This window comes from Carcharodon carcharias, chromosome 10 (assembly GCF_017639515.1).
Source record: "Carcharodon carcharias isolate sCarCar2 chromosome 10, sCarCar2.pri, whole genome shotgun sequence".
NCBI lineage: Eukaryota > Metazoa > Chordata > Chondrichthyes > Lamniformes > Lamnidae > Carcharodon > Carcharodon carcharias.
This window is the reverse complement of record NC_054476.1, coordinates 55,291,900-55,313,729: the sequence shown is the minus strand read 5'-3', so window position 1 is coordinate 55,313,729 and position 21,830 is coordinate 55,291,900.

Genomic DNA, 21,830 nt, shown 5'->3' with positions numbered 1-21,830 from the left:
GTGGGACCTTGTCAAAGGCTTTGCTGAAATCCATATAAACTACATCAACTGCACTACCCTCATCTACACACCTGGTCACCTCCTCAAAAAATTCAATCAAATTTGTTGGGCATGACGTTCCTCTGACAAAGCTATGCTGACTATCCCTGATCAAACTTTGTCTCTCCAAGTAGAGATAGATACTCTCCTTCAGAATTTTCTCCAATAGTTTCCCTACCACTGACATGAGACTCACTGGCCTGTAGTTCCCTGGCTTACCTCTAAAACCCTTCTTAAATAGCGGAAACACATTAGCTGTTCTCCAGGCCTCTGGCACCTCCCCTGTGGCCAGAGATGAATTAAAAATTTGGGTCAGAGCCGCTGCAATCTCCTCCCTTGCTTCCCTCAACAGTCTGGGACATAAATCATCCGAACCTGGAGATTTGTCCACTTTTAAGCTTGCCAACACCTTCAATACCTTGTCATTCCCTATATCAATTTGCTCAAGAACCTCGCAGTCTCTCTGCCCACGTTCCATACCTTCATCCTCATTCTCTTGGGTGAAGACAGTCCAAAGTAATCATTTAGCCTCTCGCCATTTCGCTATTCCCCCATTATAAATTCTCCTGACTCTGCTTGTAATGGGCACACATTTGCCTTAGTTAAATGTTTTATCTTTACATACCTATAGAAGCTTTTGCAGTCTGTTTTTATGTTTTTGCTAGCTTACATTCACATTCTATTCCCCCTCTCTTTATCAGTTTCTTGGTCCTCCTATGCTTTATTCTAAAATTGTCCCAAGGAGAATGGGGTTTCACATGAAGAGGGAGTAACACAGGAGCAAAGAGGAAAGGCATTATAGGAGTTGGGTGGGTTATCACAGGAGGGGTAAGTAACACAGGAAGAGAGTAGGTACAATAAGAGGAGCATGTTTTATATTATTCATTCATGGGATGAGAATGTTCCTGACAGGGCCAGAATTTATTGCCCATACTTAATTACCCTTGAAAAGGTGGTGGTGAGCTACCTCCTTGAACTGCTGTAGTCTATGCAGTGTAGGTATACCGACAGTGCTGTAGGCAGGGAATTCCAGGATTCTGAACCAGTGACAGCGAAAGACTGGCCATATAGTTCCATGTCAGGATGGGGGGCATGGAGGGAATCTTGCAGGTGGTGGAGTTCCAATTTCCCTTCTAGGTGGTAGAGGTTGGACATTTAGAAGATGCTGTTGATGGAAGCTTGGTGAGTTGCTGTAGTTCACTCTTCTATATGCTACACACTGCAGATGCTGTGCACTGATGAGGGAGGGAGTGCATGGTTAATATGGTGGATGGGGCACTGATCAAGTGGGCTACTTTGTCCTGAATAATGTGGAGTTGTTGGAACTGCAGTAATCCAGGCAAGTGGAGAACGTTCTATTGCACTCCTGATAATTGTTCTGTAGATTGTGGACAGATTCTGAAGTGTCAGGAGGTGAGTTACTCACCAGTGAATTCTGAACCTCTGATCCACTCTTATATTTATATTTATATAGCTGGTCCAGCTAAATTTCTGGTCAATGACGCCCCCGCCCCCCCACACCCCCACCCCACTCCCTCTCCCCCTCCAGGGTGTTAATGGTAGAGGATTCAGTGATGAGATGCCATTGAACATTAAGGAGAGATGGGGGGGATTTTCTCTTATTGGAGATGGGTCATTGCCTGGCATTTATGTGACACGAATGTTACATGCCACTTATCAGCTTGAAAGTTGTCCAGGTTTTGCTGCATGTGGACATAGACTTCACCTCCACAATGACCGTGAGGTGGGCTTCTCTTCTTAGGCAGTCTCTCAGGACCAAGGATGCCTTACTTCTGCTCCAGTTTGATGGGTTCTGTAATGGCTGATTAGCCCAATATGGGGTCTGCAGAAGCTGCCACATTTGGGGCAGCTGTGCTTGAAAGTTTGGATGGATAGGTTATTTGGTGGTTGGAGGACTCCATCTGACACCTCAACTTTGCTCTGCACATTCCTGAAAAAGTCTCTTGATGTTTTCGGTGCCTTCCCGAATGAGCCTTCTCCGTTTTGTTTGGTGACCAGCCAGGATGAATTGAAGGGTATGTTTGATCTCATAAGGGATGCTTTGATGGTATCCCTAAAGCATTTCTGCTGTCCTCCTGGGAGACTCCTGCCATGACCAAGTTTGTGTATAGCAATTGATTTGGAGTTTGGTTCAGGCATACAGACAATATATCATGTCCTGTGGAGCTGGTTATGCGTCATTAGTGCCTCAGTGCTGGGCAAGTTGGCTTGGGGGGGGGGGGCGGGGAGGGGGTGTTGGGGTGTGGTGGGGGGGGTAGGTGGTGGGGGGGGGGGGGGTGAACGTTTCTGTAGGACTGCCTTTCTGGCAGCAAATTTGGAGATTTTGTGAAGGTACCACTATTGGTACTTCCTCAGTGCTTTAGGTACCAGGCTATAGGTTGTCTAAACCTCCAAGAGGTGGGAAGGCAAGTACTGAGGATGACAGAGTCCACAGAGGGATATAGACAGGTTAAGTGAGTGGATAAATACTTGGCAGATGGAATATGATGTGTGAAAATGTGAAGTTATACATTTTGGCAGGAAAAATAGAGGAGCTGAATATTATTTAAATGGAGAAAGACTGCAGAAAGCTGCAGCACGGAGGGATTTGGAGGTCCTTGTGCATGAATCCTTGTGCATGAACCACAAAAAGCTAGCATACAAGTTCAGCTGGTAATAGGGAAGGCAAATGGAATGTTGGCCTTTATTTTGAAGGAAATTGAGTATAAAAATAGGGAAGCCTTGCTAAAACTATACAAGGCACTTAGTCAGACTACATCTAGAATACTGTGGACAGTTTTGGCCCCCTTATCTGAGGAAAGATACACTGGCATTGGAAGCAGCCCAAAGAAGCTTCACTAGGTTGACTCAGGGTATGGAGGGTTTTTCTTATGAGGAGAGGTTGAGTAGTTTGGGCCTGTACTCATTGGAGTTTAGAAGAATGAGAGGCGACCTTATTGAAACATATAAGATTCTTAGGGGGCTTGATAGGGTAGATGTTGAGAAGTTGTTTCCCCTTGTGGGAGAATCTAGGACTAGAGGGCATAACCTCAGAGTAAGGGGTCGCCCATTTAAGACAGAGATGAGGAGGAATTTCTTCTTTCAGAGCATAGTGAGTCTATGGAATTCTTTACCACAGAGGGCTGCAGAGGCTGGGTCATTAAGTATTTTGAAAACAGAGATAGACAGATTTTTAATTAGTAAGGGAATCAAGGGTTATGGGGAAAAGGCAGGAAAGTGGAGTTGAAGATTATCAGATCAGCCACAATCCCATTGAATGGCAGAGTAAACTCGATGGGCCAAATGGCCTACTTCTGCTCCTACATCTTATTGCCTTATCGTCTTATAGGAGCTTGGAGATCACTGATGCCTGGTAAACTGTGAATCATGCAGTAATCACTCCTACCGACATTACCAATCTACCTACCACAGATTATATTTGACAAAGGCGAGGCCCATTTAGTTTTACCCCACATGCTGCAGGCCTAGTCTGGATGATCCTTCAGGCCTCAGCCAGTTTGGTCAGTGGTGGTGCTCTTGATGATGACCAACTGAGTCACGCACCCAGAGTACATTTTGTGCCTTTGCAGCCATCAGTGCCTCTTCCAAGTAGTCAACATGGAGGAGCATTGCTTAACAATCTGAGGGAGGGTGTTGGTGATAGTCAGCAGAAGGCTTTCTTGCCCATGTTTAACCTGATGAAATGAGACCTCATGGGCTTTGCATTCAATGTTGAAGGCTCCAAGGCCCTCCCTCTTGACCGTATACAACTGTGACGCCACCTGTGATGGGTCTGTCCTACTGGTGGGTTAGGACATAGCCAGGGATGGTGATGGAGGAGTCTGGGACTTTGGTTGCAAGGTATGATTGGGTGAGAATGACCAAGTATAGTTGTTGCTTAGCTAGTCTGTGGGACAGCTCTCCCAATTTTGGCACATCCCCAGATGTTAGTCAGGAGAACATTGCAGGGCTGGGTGTGCCACTGAAGCAGTCCATGCCCACATGTAGCAAGACCTGGACATCATTCAGACCTGGGCTGATAAGTGGCAAGTAACACTCATGCCACACAAGTGCCAGGCAATGACCATGGCTAACATGAGAGAATCTAACCATCTCCGCTTGACCACCAACAGCGTTACCATCACTAAATCCTCCACCATCCTCTACCATCCTAAATCCTATCAACATCCTGGGGGTTACTATTGACCAGAAACTAAACTGGACTAATCATATAATTACTGTGGCTACAATAGCAGGTCAGAGGATGAAAATTCTGCAGCGAGTAACTCACCTTCTGACTCCCCAAAGCCTGTCCACCATCTACAAGGCACAAGTCAGGAATGTGATAGAATATTCTCCGCTTGCCTGAATGAATGCAGCTCCATCAACACTCAAGAGGCTTAACGCCATCCAGGACAAACCAGCCCACTTGATTGGAATCCCATCTACCACCTCCACACCTACTTCCTTCACCACTGATGCACAGTGGCAGCAGTGTGTATTATCTACAAGACGCATGGCAGTGATTCACCAAGGCTCCTTCGACCGCACCTTCCAAACCTGCAATCTCCTGCCACCAAGAAGGACAAAGGCATAAGATACATGGGAACAATGCCACCTGCAAGTTACCGTCCAAGCCACACACCATCCTGACTTGGAAATATATTGCCGTTCCTTCACTGTGTCGAGGTCAAAATCTTGGAACTCCCTCCCTAACAGCATGGTGGGTGTACCTTCACCACATGGAGCGCAGCTCACTACCACCTTATCAAGGGCAATTAGGGATGGGCAATAAATGCTGGTCTAGCCAGTGACACCCACATCCTATGAACGAATATTAAAAAAAACGCTATAAGGAAAACATGCTACTGCGGGATACATCAGGAATAAAATGGAAATAATTGGGAATATGTAACAGGCCCACATGCATCTGAAGGATAATCATGTATTTGCTTTTATATGGTACTAAATCATATGTTGAAACGGCTTGTAGCACGTTTTCCAGTGAGTGGGGTGCAGTGACAGTTCTTGTGTTGTTATGTAGGCAGAAAAGACAGCTTCATTTGGGCAATAAAAATGCTGGCCTAGCTAGCGACGCCCACGTCTCATGAAAGAATAAAAAAAAATCCAGTGCTTAGGTCAATGATTGTGGTCTGCTCGGTTTTATTCTTACTCAATTTTTTTGTTAAGTTTTGATGCAACTGAGTGACTTGCCAGGCCATTTCAGAGGGCAGGTGAGAGTCAACCACATTGTTATGGGTCTGGGGTCCCGCATAGAGCAGACGGGAAACGGATGGCATATTTCCTCCCCTGAAAGATATTAATGAACCAGATGGGTTTTTATGACAATCTGGTAGGTCCATGATCATCATTACTGAGACTAGCTTTTTATTACAGACTTATTAATTAATTGAATTTAAATTCCACCAGCTGCCGTGATGGGATTTGAACTGATGTCTCCGGAGCATTAATCTGGGCCTCTGGATTACTCGTCCAGTTCCATGTTCTTCAAATTCCACACACGCATAGCAAAGGAACAAAAGCTATCTTCAGCACCATCTGACAAGAGTGTGATTTTACAGAAAATTGACTGAATACTGTTCTTCATTTCCTCTTCATTTTATCTCTGCACACAGGTCTGTGTCCCCGTGAACAGGTGTGAAGCTCTCTTCAGTAACAGAAGTTATGTGTGCACTTTGTGTTCCCCATAGCCTCTAAATTACAATTTTGCTTCCTGTGCCATGACCCCAGGTCCCTGACCCACAACTGTAACTTATTTTCTGTGACTAACAGCTGTAATTCCCCAATTACCACGCTGTGTTCTCCCAGTACATTGCAGGATTTTGTTCATGGAGCTCCAGCCAACTTCTTTCTTCTGAGTTATTTCACTTCTATACTCCCTCACAACTATCAACTCTTGCAGGGGCAGGAGCTAGGGGTTGGGGTTTGTGAGTAGAATCTAAAAGGTGCTTTTCTCCTATGGACAAAAATCAAGTGTTTTCCTGCACTTCACCCTGAAATCTGACCTGCCCATAAAGAATCATTTACCAAGAATCTAAACATTTGAATCTACCCCCACAACAGGGAAGATACTAAAATTGAAGAAAAAATGTTCCTTGTTCATTGAATACAGTTTTCTCTTTAGCTAACCCCTCCTACCCCCATCTCTAATTTGATACTTCACATCCATGCCAGGGCTGATAGTCCAGCCAAGTGACATTCTCAGAGGCCTCCAGAAATGCTGTTCTTCTAACAGTGGTAAGAAATTGAAATAGTGGATGCTACAGGATTAAAAGGGTGGAATGGAGTTTGAATTCAGTAACACAGTGCAGACTAAATGACAACCAGTCGCTGTGAAAGGACATGATTTCTGCTTGCTGAACAAACACTGTCCTGCTCACAGTGAGTAATAAAACAGGTAGCAGTGGTTAATTGGTGCTCTCCTTTTTATTGTCCGCACTGCATATTTCTTGCTCCATTTGTTACTTGCTCTCCAATCTTTAAATAAGCATACTACATCCACAGAAAGTAGAGTTTTCTATGGATTTACCTGAGGCTGCACAGTGCCATTATAACATAATAGGTTATTAATGGTTAGAGAAAATTCCAGCTCCAGTGGCAACATTTTCAGTGAAACCTGGGAAGTCCAAATATTCTGACGGACAGTTTTACTCTTATGTATATGAATTATAAATATTGAACTGCTAATTTTTGAATAATACCAATATTTGAGATGATATCTTGTAAATGTCTTTGACTGATCATCTATGATGAAATATGGATTTTTATGATTTTATTTCATTGCATAAATCAGTCAATCTCTGATATATCATTAATAAAATCTCTTGGCGCAGTATGCATTGTTAATAGATTTCTCTCTCATAGATTTAGCTGAAAGAAAATTATAATGTGTAAGATGTGTGATAAGTTGTCATTGTATTTCTTATCTAAATTTATTTCTGTATTTTTCACTTCTTCGTAATATGATGTAGTGTTGCAGTAAAACAACTTGACCTGAAGGAGTATCTCCTGTTTGGAATCCATAATGTTGCATTGATCAAGAATAATGTGATGTAGTGTAAAGTGTCATGTTAATTGTTAACAACATGTGAGGCTGTTACCACATCAAGCTGTAAGAAATTGGGGTCTTTAATAAGCGGGTATTTTCTGCATTTTATGGGATTAGCTAAGCAACATTGATTTCCTTTCTGGAAAAAGGATTCCTAATCACTTTGACCTCTAAACTGTCTTATTTAAGGCTGTCATGTTGACTTTTCTGAGTTATTATATGACGCCCTGTGTGCCACTTTATCTCCCAAGTGTTTAGAAAAGACCAAGATATGACCCTCAGCAAGATGTGGACTAAAACTGACCTCAAGCAGGATGACAAACAGGGGAAGGGTGGTAATCAACCTGTCAGCCCGGGTACCTGACCTGTATCTATTGGTCCGAAGGGTTGAAACAGGGTAAGCTATCAGCCCCTAAAAAAGGGTGTATAGATTGGGGTCATACCAATGAGGGGCTGTTGAGGTGCTGGTGAGGTGGCAGTGCTCATTGGGCAGCTGCCTTCTTCAGGTGGAAGATGGACCAGAGGAGGAGGAGGAAGATCAAAAGATCGAGGGAAGAGTTTCCTAACACTTTGATTAGAGAACGGAATGCTGTTATAATAAGCTGTTGCTGGTCATATACTTGTTTCCCTGTCTAATTGGTAAATGTATCATAGGTAAGCTGTTGTTTCTGAGGGGAGAATTTTCCCCTCTGTTGGGGGGTTTGTGCGGGGGCGGGCTGGGGTGGGCGTGGACCCGATCGGCACCCCCGATCGGGTCTACGCCGCCATTTTACATGGGCGGGCCAATTAAGGCCCACCCAGCGTGATGCTCACCTGGAAACGCTGAGCACTCCCTGTGGGGGCTGGTGGGGGGCAGGGGGATTCCCTGAGTTGCATCAGGGAGATAGGTTTTAAGTCTGAAAAATTTTAATAAAGAAAAAACAATTTTAAGACATGTCCCCTCATGTGACAGTGCCACATGAGCTGGGACAAGTCAATGAACTTTAATGAGAAACTTCATTTAATTTATAAACCCTTCATGAAACCTCATCCCGCCCGTGGATGAGGTTCCATGAAAAATGCAAAGGCTGCCAGGACTCTTCACCTACCTGCCAACCTTAAGGTTAGACGGGCAGCTTTCTCAATAGGTTTAATCAGTTAATTGCATGCCTGCCAAACTGAAAATCTAAATAACGCGCGGTGAAGTTGGGACGCACGCCTGACGTCACCCTGCGTCATTTTACGCCTCAGCAAGCGGGCCCTGCACCCGCTCGCCAAGCCAAAAATTCTCCCCTTAATCAACTTAATAAACCATCTTAACATTGCTTATGACTAGTTGACTGCCTATTTAGGTATCTGTGGCCCCCGAACCAGAAATCTTAGTGCTGATCTGACACAAAATTTTACATTACATTCTATGCATTGTGTTTGATATAAAAACTTGTTTTATGTCAAATAATGATTTTTAATCCACAGGATGGAAACCTGAATTGAACTTTTTCAAACAGAGACTTTTTAACAATGACTTGAGGTGACTAAAGGTGACTTGAGTTCACAGCTAAAGATGGCTACCCCAATTTGCGTCACTGTATGTTCCACATTTCAAACCATTGGAACAGTGACAGCATGTCTGCAAAACCCATCAAAGACATTGAACTCAGGGGAATGAAGAATCCACATTTCCTGTCCCGCTGGCAAGGCATAAAGGCAATCACCTGAGGTATTCAACTGTTGGAGATAAATCATTCAGCTTTATCAAGGCTAAGAGAGCTTCGTAGACATGATCTAATCCAGTTAACCTTGAAATACAATAGCAATAGCCTTATTTGGATCCCTAAGCAGTTAGAGGCAGAAAGTCATAAGTCATTTAAGGACCTGTTCTCTGCAGCTGAGGGACAAGCAACTGAGATGCTTAAAGAGAAGACCTGAGTAGGGTCCTTTTTGCCTCCTTCTCTTTCCAACTCACTTTGAAAGCTTTGAATTCTGTTTGCTGACTGTGACTATCCAGGGACCACCCTGCTGCAGACAGAAACTTCCTAAACGAATTTAACCCAGTACCAACATCTCCAGAAGAACAACCAAATCAGCCATCCACATCTTTAAATTGGAAGCATTGGAACCACCGAAGGACAGTTGCAAGACCATCGAATACAGCCTGAAGCCAGCCGAATCACCAAACCACAGGCTGTATATTCCTTTTAATTGTTATGGACTCTAATTTGACCAACCTGTGCGTGTGTGCTTGTGTGTGTGTGTGTGTGTTTGTAAGTAAAAGTCGGAGCATGTTTTATTATTTTACTTACATCAATTTAAGTATTATAAATCTAAACTCTTTCTTTGTTAATCTGCAGAAAACCTGTTCGATTGGTTCTTTTACGATAACAGCATGTATACAGTTAAGTACTCGCTGAATTGGCAAGTATGTCCTTTTCAAACAAAAAAGCCTGTTGTGTTTAAATGAGGAGAGGGAACCAGGGGGAGCCATTCAACCCTCCCTCACCTGATCATAATAGTGTGCTTTACATCTAGAATGCTAGGTTATGCTGCATGGAATTGGGTTGTTGTTGGATAAGATATGATGCTGCATGGAACCATGCTAATCAAGAAGAATTTATTTTTCTGGTATGAAATTGATGTTTGAATAGTAAATAGTGGTATACAATATCAGGGTCACTCAGCTCCTGACCTCATTACAGTCTTTGTCCAAACATGGACAAAAGAGCCAAACTCAAGAGGGGAGATGAGAGTGACTGCCCTTGACATCAAGGCAGCATTTGACTGAGTCAAACCCTTGGGCATCAAGCAACCCTAGCAAACTGAAGTTAATGGCAATCAGGAGGAAAATTCTCCACTGTGTTGGAGTCAGTTGTGGTTGGTGGAGGTCAATCATCTCAATCCCAGACCGTCACTGCAGGAGTTCCTCAGGGCAGAGTCCTAGGCCCAACTATCTTCAGCTGCTTCTCAACGATCTTCCCTCCATAATAAGGTTAGAAGTTGGAATGTTCACTGATGATTGCACAATGTTCAGCAGCATTTGCAACTCCTCAGATACTGCAGTCAGATCTGAACAACATTCAGGCTTGGGCTGATAAGTGCCAAGTAACATTCGTGCTGCACAAGTACCAGGTAATGACCATCTCCAACAAGTGAGAATCCAATGATCTCCCTTGACATTCAGTGAATCCCCCACTATCAACATCCTGTGACTGGAAACTGAACTGGACCAGCCATGTAAATACTGTGGCTACAAGAGCAGGTCAGAGACTGGGAATTCTGTGGAGAGTTATTCAACTCTTGACTCCCCAAAGCTTGTCCACCATCTACAAGGCACAATTCTGGAGTGGGATGGAATACTCTCCTCTTGCCTGGATGAATGCAACTCCCACAACACTCAAGAAGCTTGATACCATCCAGGACAAAACAGCCCATTTGACTGGCACCCCATCTACCAACTTCCATTTCCTCCACCACCAACATACAGAGTCAGTAGTGTGTACCATCTACCTGATACATTGCAGCAACTCACCAAGGCTCCTTTGAAGGTACCTTCCAAACCTGTGGTCTCTTCCGCCTAGAAGGACATGGTAACACCACCACCTAAAAATTCCCTCCATTCTGCGCACCATCCTGACTTGGAACAATATTGCTGTTCCTTCACTGTCACTGGGTCAAAATCCTGGAGTTCCCTCTCCACCTACACACATGGACTGCAGCAGTTCAAGAAGGCAGCTCACCACCGCCTTCTCAAGGGTAATTAGGGATGGGCAATAAAAAGTGCTGGTCTTGCCAGCAATGCCCACGTCCCGTAAAAAGAATAAAAAAGAAAATATGAAGGTTATGAAAATATGAATATTATCCCATCTAAATGTAGCATAATAGGCTAGGCTGTGCTGTATCACCCTGGTTTGGAACAGATATTTATGTTACATTGAATTGTATTGGAATAACAAAGCACACTATGTGGTATCACATTATCCTGGATGAGGCAAAATTGTTCTACATCATTAGATTATACTATTTTAACATACCAATACAACGCTGGACAATGTGTTATCAGTGTTGTATTTAAAAACATTATATCATGTTGTACACTAGCATATTGTTTTCGGACCTTTCATTCTTGCATAGTATGATAGCTAATATCTTTACAGCACCTCCTTAGATAGTAAAGAAAACATTTACATTAATATTCAATGGATTAAAGTAGAAATCTGAATTCAATGTTTTGTCTGCAAAATTGCACAATTTTCTTCCTTTGATCCTTCAGTCTGATTTGATTTAACTTATTGTTTACCATTGTTTGCTGTATTGATGAACTGATCACAGCAATGGGATGGGTGTGAGAGTGTGTGTGTGTTTGGTGATTGGGGGGGATGTCAGCTGGTAAATATGGCACTAATATATATTCCACAAAGCTGGGGCACGGAGCTGAAAAAGATTTCTAGAGAACAGGAGCAACATCTGCTGATAGTTTCTATGAAGTCATCCCATACACAAAGGCTGATGATTTGTCCCTTTGGGGTTGGTTGAAATTTTCTCTGCTAGTGGAAAGATTAATTTCACTCGTGAATCATGGCAGAAGATTCTCTTCAGCCAAAGTAACACAAACATCCATTTTACACTGGAAATCTTATCTGTGGCATGGCTATACAAGATCCTTTTTACAGAACTTTGTAAGGGCTATTATTAACAGGAATCTAAATGACTGTATTCACTACTGGTAAAAAGCAGCAGAATATATTCATACCAGAGATATTCAGGCTGTGTCTACCGGGATAGAGTTACTTCTAGGTATTTATATCCTAGACCACATGAGCCTCTATTTTTGCACCCTAGATCTAGTAACATGGCTTATCTTGCTTGAAACATTGAGAGGGCTTTCACCTCTTGCCAAATTCAAAATTAGGTAGGGGCCAAATCATGCAGGGCAGTAATGGGCCGTAATTAATTTTATTTATACTCCATATCCAGTTCTTCATCTTTCTTCAGTTTTTCAAGTTTGATTGCTGACATTGAAATTAATTAAGAGCGTAATTAATACTCCAGCATCATAAGAGGTAAATGGAAAATATCGGGATTTTATTTGAAAGGACATACATTTTTTTGCTTGAACGGGACTTTTGAAGCTCCCAAATCGCTTATTCAAGAACCGGATTGGCTGATCCAATATTGGTACCTGCAGCCTGCCCACTAACTACAGCTGAAGTGTCGTGAACTGCAGCACCACTCGACTCTCTGATCAGGCTTCTCTGCTCATGATCATGAACTTCATGGATAGTAATAGAGGCCCATTTGTCTTAACAATCAGTAAGAATCATAACATACAGAGAAAAATACATTGACTAGAATGTTACTTCCTTCCATGAAACGTACTTCCATTCCACACAAAAGTCTGAGTTTCACTTTCACTCTAAATTGATGGCCATTTCATTCTATTGTTTATTTCTATTCATTTAAGCTATGAGTTCTCTTGGTGCTAACATATTACATTGTCACTGAAAGATGGAGTGGATGCTATATTTAGGCCTGGGGTGTATTGAAGTGAGCTCTGAATTTGAATTTTAAAATATTTCCTTCTCTACCTGGCTGTAAATACCTGCTTGTACCTTAAGTATTTGTGTTTCACAGAAAAATACATAATGATTTTCTGTGAGTATTTGAATGTATTTCATTTGTCTAGGCACCATATCAAGCCTAGAGCTCTCCTATTCACAAAAAGATGGGTAAATTTAACCTGACAACTGTCACTCAATTGCCAGCTTCCATTCAATTATCAATAAAGTGATGGAAGGAGTTTTCAATAGTGGTGCCTTCTGACGGCCACACCATAATGCCCAGTTCAGGTTCTCCAGAAACATTCAGCTCCAAATCTCATTGTGGCCTTCATGTGGGTATGGATGCAAAGGCTGAATGCCGGAAGAGCTGAATGCCAACATCAAGACAGCAGTTGACTGAGTAAGGCTTCAAGGAACCTGAGAAAATCTGACATCAATGGAAGTCAAAGAGATAACCCTTCAGCGGCTGGTGTCACATCTACAATAAGGTAAGATGCTTGTCAGAAGCCATTCATCACAGCCCCTGGATATCTCTATAAGAGCTCCTTAGGGAAACATCTTTGGCCCAACCACCTTCTGCTGTATCCATCATTAAGTCAGGAATGAGGATGTTTGCTGATGATGCACAACGTTTGTCTTTATTCCTAACTTCTTTGATAATGAAGCAGGCTATGCCGATCTACAGCAGGTTCTGGATAACATCTAAGCTTGGGCTTGCAAGTTCCTGGTAATGTTTGCACACACCAACCAAATTCCCCTCCAAGACACACATCGTGCTGTATATTATTACTCCTTCTTCTTCACTGCATTAATATCATATAACTCCCATCCTAACACATTGTGGAAAAATAATTGCCAAAAAGATTACAGTAGTTCAAGGAGAAGCTCGGACATTACTTGCTCAGGTCATTAGAGAGGATGGTAAATGCAGCATCGTCCACATGCTGAGAGGAAAAAACATCTTTTCACCTTGAGCCATTTTGTTTCCTTCCCAAAAAAATTTATTTCTTTTAGTTACCTGAAATTGAAGAGTCATACTGGTTGTTAGCCATTCACCAACATGTCACCCAAGTAAGCAATTTTCATGTTATGTGTCTGAACAGTAAGTGCTGACAGGTTTTTGACTTGATTGATGCTGCAGCTGATCCTAATCCTGTCATCAATGAACATTCACACAGGTACTTCCTATATGATAACTTGGATCATAATTAAGAGTAGAAACATGGGGCTGAATTTTAGGTACAGAAAGCAGGACCCAGAGCTCAGAGACAAGATGATAGAGTGCAGGTCAGAATGCATACCCGCTATTGTATCAGTAATCTGCTGGGTTTGGCCCTCTATAATAGTCACCAGTCTGTCAGTGGAGGAAGCCACATGTTCTGCTGAGCGGGTCATTGCAGTGCTCATGGCCTGGATTGACTCCTCCAAAGTCCGTACCAGAAAACACAACCCCTCTGGGATCTCCACCACATCTCCACTCACCTCATGCTGGACCTCCAGCATTTGCTGCCTTATGGACTAGAGGCTAGTCATCCAACTGGGGGTCAGTATCTTGGTCGCTTCCAGAACTCCTCTGGCTGCCAGAGGCCTGCTCGAACTCGGTCTCTAGCAACTGCATGTGCGACTGTAATGTGCTTTCACCAGTTTGTGTTTCCCTTACTTCCAAAGGGCATATACCCACTAAGGTGCTTTTATCTGTGCTGGTGTTGGGTATGGAGCAAGGATGTGATGCTGCACCCTCTGAGGCTTCCTCTTCCTCCTCAGGTGTCAATGTGGGACCCCCGTGGCTAATGGCAGCAGCAGCCAATGCTACACCTTTGTAGGAAAAAAATAAGGATAGATAAGGCTATCATTAACCTTCCAGTTGAGTGCACTGAGACAATCTTCCTCATTGCAACCACTGCAAGCATTGTGAGATGCTACTCAGTGTTTGCATTTTACACATTTCAACATACAGTCCAGAATTTTCTGGCCCTATTGGCATCAGGCATTATGGTGTGTGGGATGGGGGATGGACAATGTGGTGAGAAGGCCAAAAATCGGTTTCACACCATTGTGAAACCAGTTTGCAATCGTTCGCTCCACCAGTCAATGGTGGGCTGTGTTTCCCACCGCCACACGTCAGGAACCTAATTTCAATGCTTTAGTATCTCATTATAAATCCTGCTCGCCGGAATCATTCCCCTAGGCTGCATCATCTGGGCACGTCGGTGTGATTGCACGCTGATGTATTTCACAACTGTACATAAGAACGTGCACCTGGTGAGCTGCACTTCGCTTGGGACTTTGAGGTTTGTTTGCCTGCTTTGTTTCAGGCAGCACTCATGGTCATCAATGCCAGGCTTTGCAGACGGCATCACATTACTTTTGGAGGGGCTCACAGGCGGGTCTCTACCTACCAGACCAGCAGTAAGGTGAGGGTAACTTTTCAACAGCTGCAGGGCTAGGGCTTGCTTGGGGAGGGAGAGAAGTGGCCTCAGGCAAGGGAAGAGACTGCAGGATGAGGGCTGCACTAGGGAAGGAGGGTGTGTGTGTGGCACATATTGATCTGTGCAAGTGGCCTCAAGATGGTGAGGGCTGAGGAGGCAGTCTCCAGAGGAGATGAGGCCAGATGGAGATGGAGGGTGTGTGCATGAGAAAGTGAGTAGTGATGTCGTTTGAGCTGGCAGTGAGTGAAATGCCAATGAATGTGTGATGGCCTTGTGAGTGTGTGAGTTTAGGGTGATAAGATGGTTGACTTACCCCAGTTTTCTCCACTAGATGACCGACCTGTTCTGTGCAGCATTGGCACTGACCACCACTGCCACCACCTCCCAAGCTGGAGAGGTGAGATTTATGGGCTGCCTGATGTCAATGCAGGGGTACAGAATATCACGGTGGGCCTCCAAGGCATCCAGAAGGGGTCCCAGGGATGCATCACTGAATCAGGGGGGCTGCACTCTTCTTGGATTTTGGGGCCATGTCTTCACCAGTGCCCTTCTGGGCTTCAAGCATTGAGAAGTGTGTATATGGCTGTAGTTTAAATATGATGCCCAGAGTGAGGAATCGGTGAGGTAACAGTATGGCAGGCAAATCGAAGGCAACCCGCTATCAAAATGACGTGTTTCCTGTGGCCGCATAATTAATGAGGTGGGAATGGGGTGATACCGGGTGAAAACCCGGCATTGTGGCTGGCCAGTAGGATGACTTTTTTCCCACCCACTACTGCACTTTGTGCAAATCTGGGACAATTCCATGTACTGTCACATGCTTCCCCCCAATATGAGGGCCTTCAAAGTCATAAACCATCAATATCTCATTTAAATAATAAAAACAAAAAAACTGCGGATGCTGGAAATCCAAAAAAAAAACAAAAACAGAATTACCTGGAAAAACTCAGCAGGTCTGGCAGCATCGGCGGAGAAGAAAAGAGTTGACATTTCGAGTCCTCGTGACCCTTCCACAGAACTTGAGTGAATCCAAGAAAGGGATGAAATATAAGCTGGTTTAAGGTGTGTGTGTGTGGGGGGGTGGGGGGGGGGGGGTTTGGGTGGGGGGAGAGAAGTGGAGGGGGTTGGTGTGGTTGTAGGGACAAACAAGCAGTGATAGAAGCAGATCATCAAAAGATGTCACAGACAACAGAACATAAGAACACATAGGTGTTAAAGTTGGTGATATTATCTAAACGAATGTGCTAATTAAGAATGGATGGTAGGGCACTCAAGGTATAGCTCTAGTGGGGGTGGGGGGAGCATAAAAGATTTAAAAATATTTTAAAATAATGGAAATAGGTGGGAAAAGAAAAATCTATATAATTTATTGGTAAAAACAAAAGGAAGGGGGAAACAGAAAGGGGGTGGGGATGGAGGAGGGAGTTCAAGACCTAAAGTTCAAATATTCAAAAATTCAATATTCAGTCCGGAAGGCTGTAAAGTGCCTAGTCGGAAGATGAGGTGTAGTTCCTCCAGTTTGCGTTGGGCTTCACTGGAACAATGCAGCAAGCCAAGGACAGACATGTGGGCAAGAGAGCAGGGTGGAGTGTTAAAATGATAAGCGACAGGAAGGTTTGGGTCATTCTTGCGGACAGACCACAATATCTCATTCCTAATAGTATACCAACTATCACGTACCCTCCCCTCCCCAAACCTCTTAACTCAAGTTTTTTTCAATTATAGAGATGCTCCCTTGCCATCTCACCACGGCCCTTCCTCCAACTTGTCTTGATCAACTGCCTGGCTCCACTCACTGGCAGCGAACTGCAGCATCTCCTCCTCTATAGATGTTAGCATGACCAGGTTTGGCACACTGCTTCTAATTCTGCTTCTCTCCCTGACATTGTTCCTCTCTTTTTCTGCATTTAAAGAGCGACACTGTAGTGATGATGATTCTCTTGTACAATCATCCCTTTGTGCGCATGGCCAAGGCGAATTCTACTGGCAGTACGCTTTTCATAATGTTTTGTGCCAGCTAACTATATTCCCCCACCATCCCCCTCCAAATCCCTTCATAGCCCCTGGTGCCATGCAGAGTGGCATGTGTGCATCATGCCACTTCCCACATTCAGGCAACAAACAAGATAGTCCCCTAACAAAGACATCACACAACCTTCCACGTATATACAGCTCTATAATGGTGACACACACACCTTGGCATATCTCAGAAGGCCATTGAGGTGTTTATGGCACTGAGGCAAGGTTCACTGGATGACCCTAAAGCAACTTACTTCTGCTGCGATCTCTGTCCATCAGGCTGGAAGGTCTCCTCTTACCATCAGCAGACATTAGGACCTTCCACCTATGACTTACAGCCTGGAGGAGGGCTCGCAGGGAGTCATCGTCAAACCTTGGGGCTGTCCTTGACCTTTTGTCCTCCTCATCTCCTGGCTCCCTTCTCTCAGCCATCATGTGGAGAGACACAAGAGAGTTAACAGCCTGATGTTCAATATTTTCATAAACTCTTTACGTTCATCAGGGTAATGGGCCAGCTGCATTCCAGTGCTATTTCTTCCATGGTAAAGGTCCCGAATGCTTCCCAGCTTTAAGAACAGTCACTCATATTTAAAATTATTCACTTACCTTTTGCAATTCTTCAAATAAAATCAAAATTAACAACAGAACCTTCAGATTCAGACCAAAACAATGTTCCCTGGTGCAGTTGACACAGTCCCGTGCCAGGGGTCGCTTTAAATGAGTGGCTGCGACCTTGTTCTGGGTCATGGCTTGCCACCTCTCTGTCCAGATGTCCTGCTTTCATTGGCCGATTGGGCATAGCACACAATGCACAGAAGCTGCTGGCTGGCTCCTGGCTGGCCACCCATTAATTGAACTATTTCCATATTATGCTCAGTGTTTCAAAGGCAGGGGTGGGAGTTGGCAAGTTCCTGACTTCTGAAATGGATCTCCGCCCTCCGCTGAGGTATGTAAAATTCAGCTCAATGGACTTTTTGGTTGTTAAGAGCAAAATACTGTGGATGCTGGAAATCTGAAACAAAAACAGAAAATGCTGGAAAAACTCAGCGGGTCTAACAGCATCGGTGGAGAGAAAGGCAGAGTTAATGTTTCAAGTCCATATGACTCTTCTTCAGAGCCAAAGAGAAGTAAAACTGTGATGAAAATTATACCATTTAAGGGGGGCGGAGCTGAAATTGGGCTTCACTGGAACATTGCAGCAGGCCAAGAATGGAACACCTTCGGTCTGTCCGCAAGCATGACCCAGACGTTCCTGTCACTTGCCATTTCAACACACCTTCCTGCTCTCATGCCCACATGTCCACCCTTGGCCTGCTGCAATGTTCCAGTGAAGCCCAATGCAAACTGGAGGAACAGCGCCTCAGTTTCCGATGAGGCACTTTACAGCCTTCCAGACTTAACATTGAGTTCAATGTTAAAACCATGAACTCTCTCCTCTATCTTCACCCTTTTTTTGCCCTTCTTTTTCAATATTTATTTTTATTTTTAAATTTTTGTTTTTAAAAAATTTTTATCCACTTATTTTTATTTTTATTTATTTTCATTTTTATTCATTTATTCATTGTTTTATCCCCACCTTTTTCCTATTTTCGATCTTTTTTTTTCCACCACTGCCCCCTCCCCCACCCCACCCCCACAAGAACCATCTGACACTTGTTCATGTTGTTCTTTCCAGAGTGCTTACCCTTGTCTTGCTATTATCATATTCTGCTTTCTGACCTTAATGACAAGATCAGCACCTCCTTTAACCCGTACCACTATCATTAACAACCCTTTGTCCTTTTGTCCATGGCATCTCTGGCAATCTCTCCTTTGCCCCCATCTATCGCTGGCCTTCTATCCAGCTTCACCTGTTCCACCCCCCCTTAAGCATTATAAATTGCATCACATTTTTACTTCTCTTTAGCTCTGAAGAAGAGTCATACGGATTTGAAATGTGAACTCTGTTTTTCTTTCCACAGATGATGTTAGACCTGCTAAGTTTTTCCAGTATCTTCTGTTTTTGTTTCTGACTTTTTGCAGAAGTGCAAAAGACTCTGATCCCACTGTAGTTGTTGATCCCACACACCTCAGCTCCCCATTGCTGAAATTACTTAATATGATTAGGTTTCAAAGTTGGGACTTGCACAATTTGGTATATTTACACACTGAGCTGTTGGAGGGAGAATGAGTTTCCTTTTATTTTCTATTGGTTATTCTTTGTGGTATTTTTGAGCCAAACACTTACCAAGGAACAAAAACATAAAAAAAATAGGAGTACGAGAAGACCATTTGACCCCGCAAGCCTGGTCCATCATTCAAGAAGATGTTGATTTGCTCTTTTAGCTATACCTTTCTGCAATATACAATAATTCCCATATATCCAAAGATCTATCGACTTCTGCCTTGTATGTGCTCAATGACTGAGATCGCTGGAGTAGAAAATTTCAAAGGTTCACAAGCTATTGAGTGAAGAAATTTCTCCTCATCTCAGTTCACTTATTCTGAGGCTGTAGTTCCTAGTTTTGACAGGACGGTATATCTGAGAAGATAGGTGAGCATCTCCCATCTAAGCCTCTGAACCATCTCCTAAAAGGCACAGGCTGATTGCTTTGCTGATTCCATTCAACCAGCCAAAGCTCAGTACAACCTGAGCAATATTGTGAAAAAAACAGGGACTTTGCGGTACAGAGATTAAATCTACTAAAACCATTGATCTGGCACCTGGCAGCGCCCCTCCTACACATCATGCACTGTTTGTTGTGTTAACGGGAAAAAAATCTTAATTCACTAAAAGCCATGAAAGATATTTATTTTTGACTGTCGGTTGAGATGGAGCAGCACTTAAGTGTTTGAATCACTGTCCAGCAGCACTCTACACACCATGAGCAGACTGTCCAGTAATTGATGCTACAGTTCTCAGGATTATTCATTGCCTGACTCAAGGACATAATGGGAAGTTATGTGTCATTTGCAGACTTGATGAGAATAACTGAATGAGTCACACTGCAGTATTATCCCACACCAGATTGCATTCCATGTCCTTTAAAAGAAAGTTGGTCCAATATTTCTCACATCACAGAAGCACAATGTGTGAGTTAGTTCCAGCAGCAAGTGCAAACCGGCATCACAGTGTAAATGTTTTACATTGTTTTACAATGTGAAGTTAAAATCTGTGATATGATTAAGATAAATTGAAATTAATTAAGCTCCTACTTCACTTTCATAGGAATATAGAGGACTGACAGAGACTATTTTGGTTAACCTGCCTGTTCTCAAAATTTGGAAGATGGTGTACACTGCTCTACCTTTAATGCCCAAGAATTACTTTCTCTGCTCAATATTCATCCAGTACCCATATGACTTTATCAATGTTATCCAACCATATAACCTCTCCATTTCTACCTTAATGAAGAGTAGTTAATTTTAAACTGTCTGCCTCTTCCTTCTGAGCTTGATTCCATGTCTTCTAGTTGTTGTCGTATGGCCAACCGTCAGTGAGAAAATAGCATCATATGACAAAGAAGTATTAGAGAAAAATTAATGTTCAGAACCCATAAACCAATGGAATCAATGGAAGAAATGTGTTTCCCCTCATTTGATTTGCATTGATAACCTGAGTCAATGCCAATGCTAGTGCCTTCTGAGATGATACTGATGACATAGGGTTAAGTCTCTGCCAGTCATAATGAAGCATTAGTAAAGCCCAATACTGTCACAAGTGAGGGTGAACAGAATCAAAATACATTGGTTTTGCAACAGAAATAACTATGAAGTTATTAGCACTCCATTTTATTATGTAGTAAATGGGACAACATCTGGAATCCACATGTGTGCAGTTAAATGTGGATATCAGGAATTTGCTGTCCAATTTGTCCTTCTCTTCTATGAGCTGTACCTTGTCAGGCGGTTTGACATTAAAATATATTAAAGGCATGTGGCAGTTACCCACAAAACTAAACAAACCACAATAAATTCATGATCTGAAATATTAACTGTTTCTCTTTCCACAAATGCGCCACACTTGCTGAGTATTTCCAGCATTTTCTGTTTTCATTTCAAATTTCTAGCATTCACAATATTTTGTGTTTAGAATAAGTTAGTGTTTGTCTATTCAAATGTTAATGAATTTTGACAGTGTGATAACTCTTAAACTCCACCAAGCAACATCTCTGGCACTGAAAATTTACTTTAAAACTTGTGGACCCTCATTCCTTCAGATTTTAATTATGGCTGAAGATTTTTAAAATGTATTTTTTCCAATTTTGCCCTTCTGTCTCTTTTATATCTCTATCTCTTAATCCCACCTTAATCCTGCCATTGGGGAGGTGATGGTATAGTGGTACTGGACTAGTAATCCGAGACTCAGGGTAATGCTCTGGGGACCCGGGTTCGAATCCTGCCACAGCAGATGGTGGAATTTGAATTGAATAAAAATCTGGAGTGATGACCATTGTCAATTGTTGTAAAAACCCATCTGGTTCACTAATGCCCTTTAGGGAAGGAAATCCGTGGTCCTTACCTGGTCTGGCTTACACGTGTCTCCAGACCCACAGCATTATGGTTGACTCTTAAATGCCCTCTGAAATGGCCTAGCAAGCCACTCATTTGTAACAAACCACTACAAGGTCACAAAAGGAAAGGAATGAAACTGGATGTAACACCTGGCATTGACCTAGGCACCAGAAATGGCAATTGCAAATGCCCTGTCGACCCTTACTAACATCTGGAGGCTAGTGCCAAAATTGGGAGAGCTGTCTC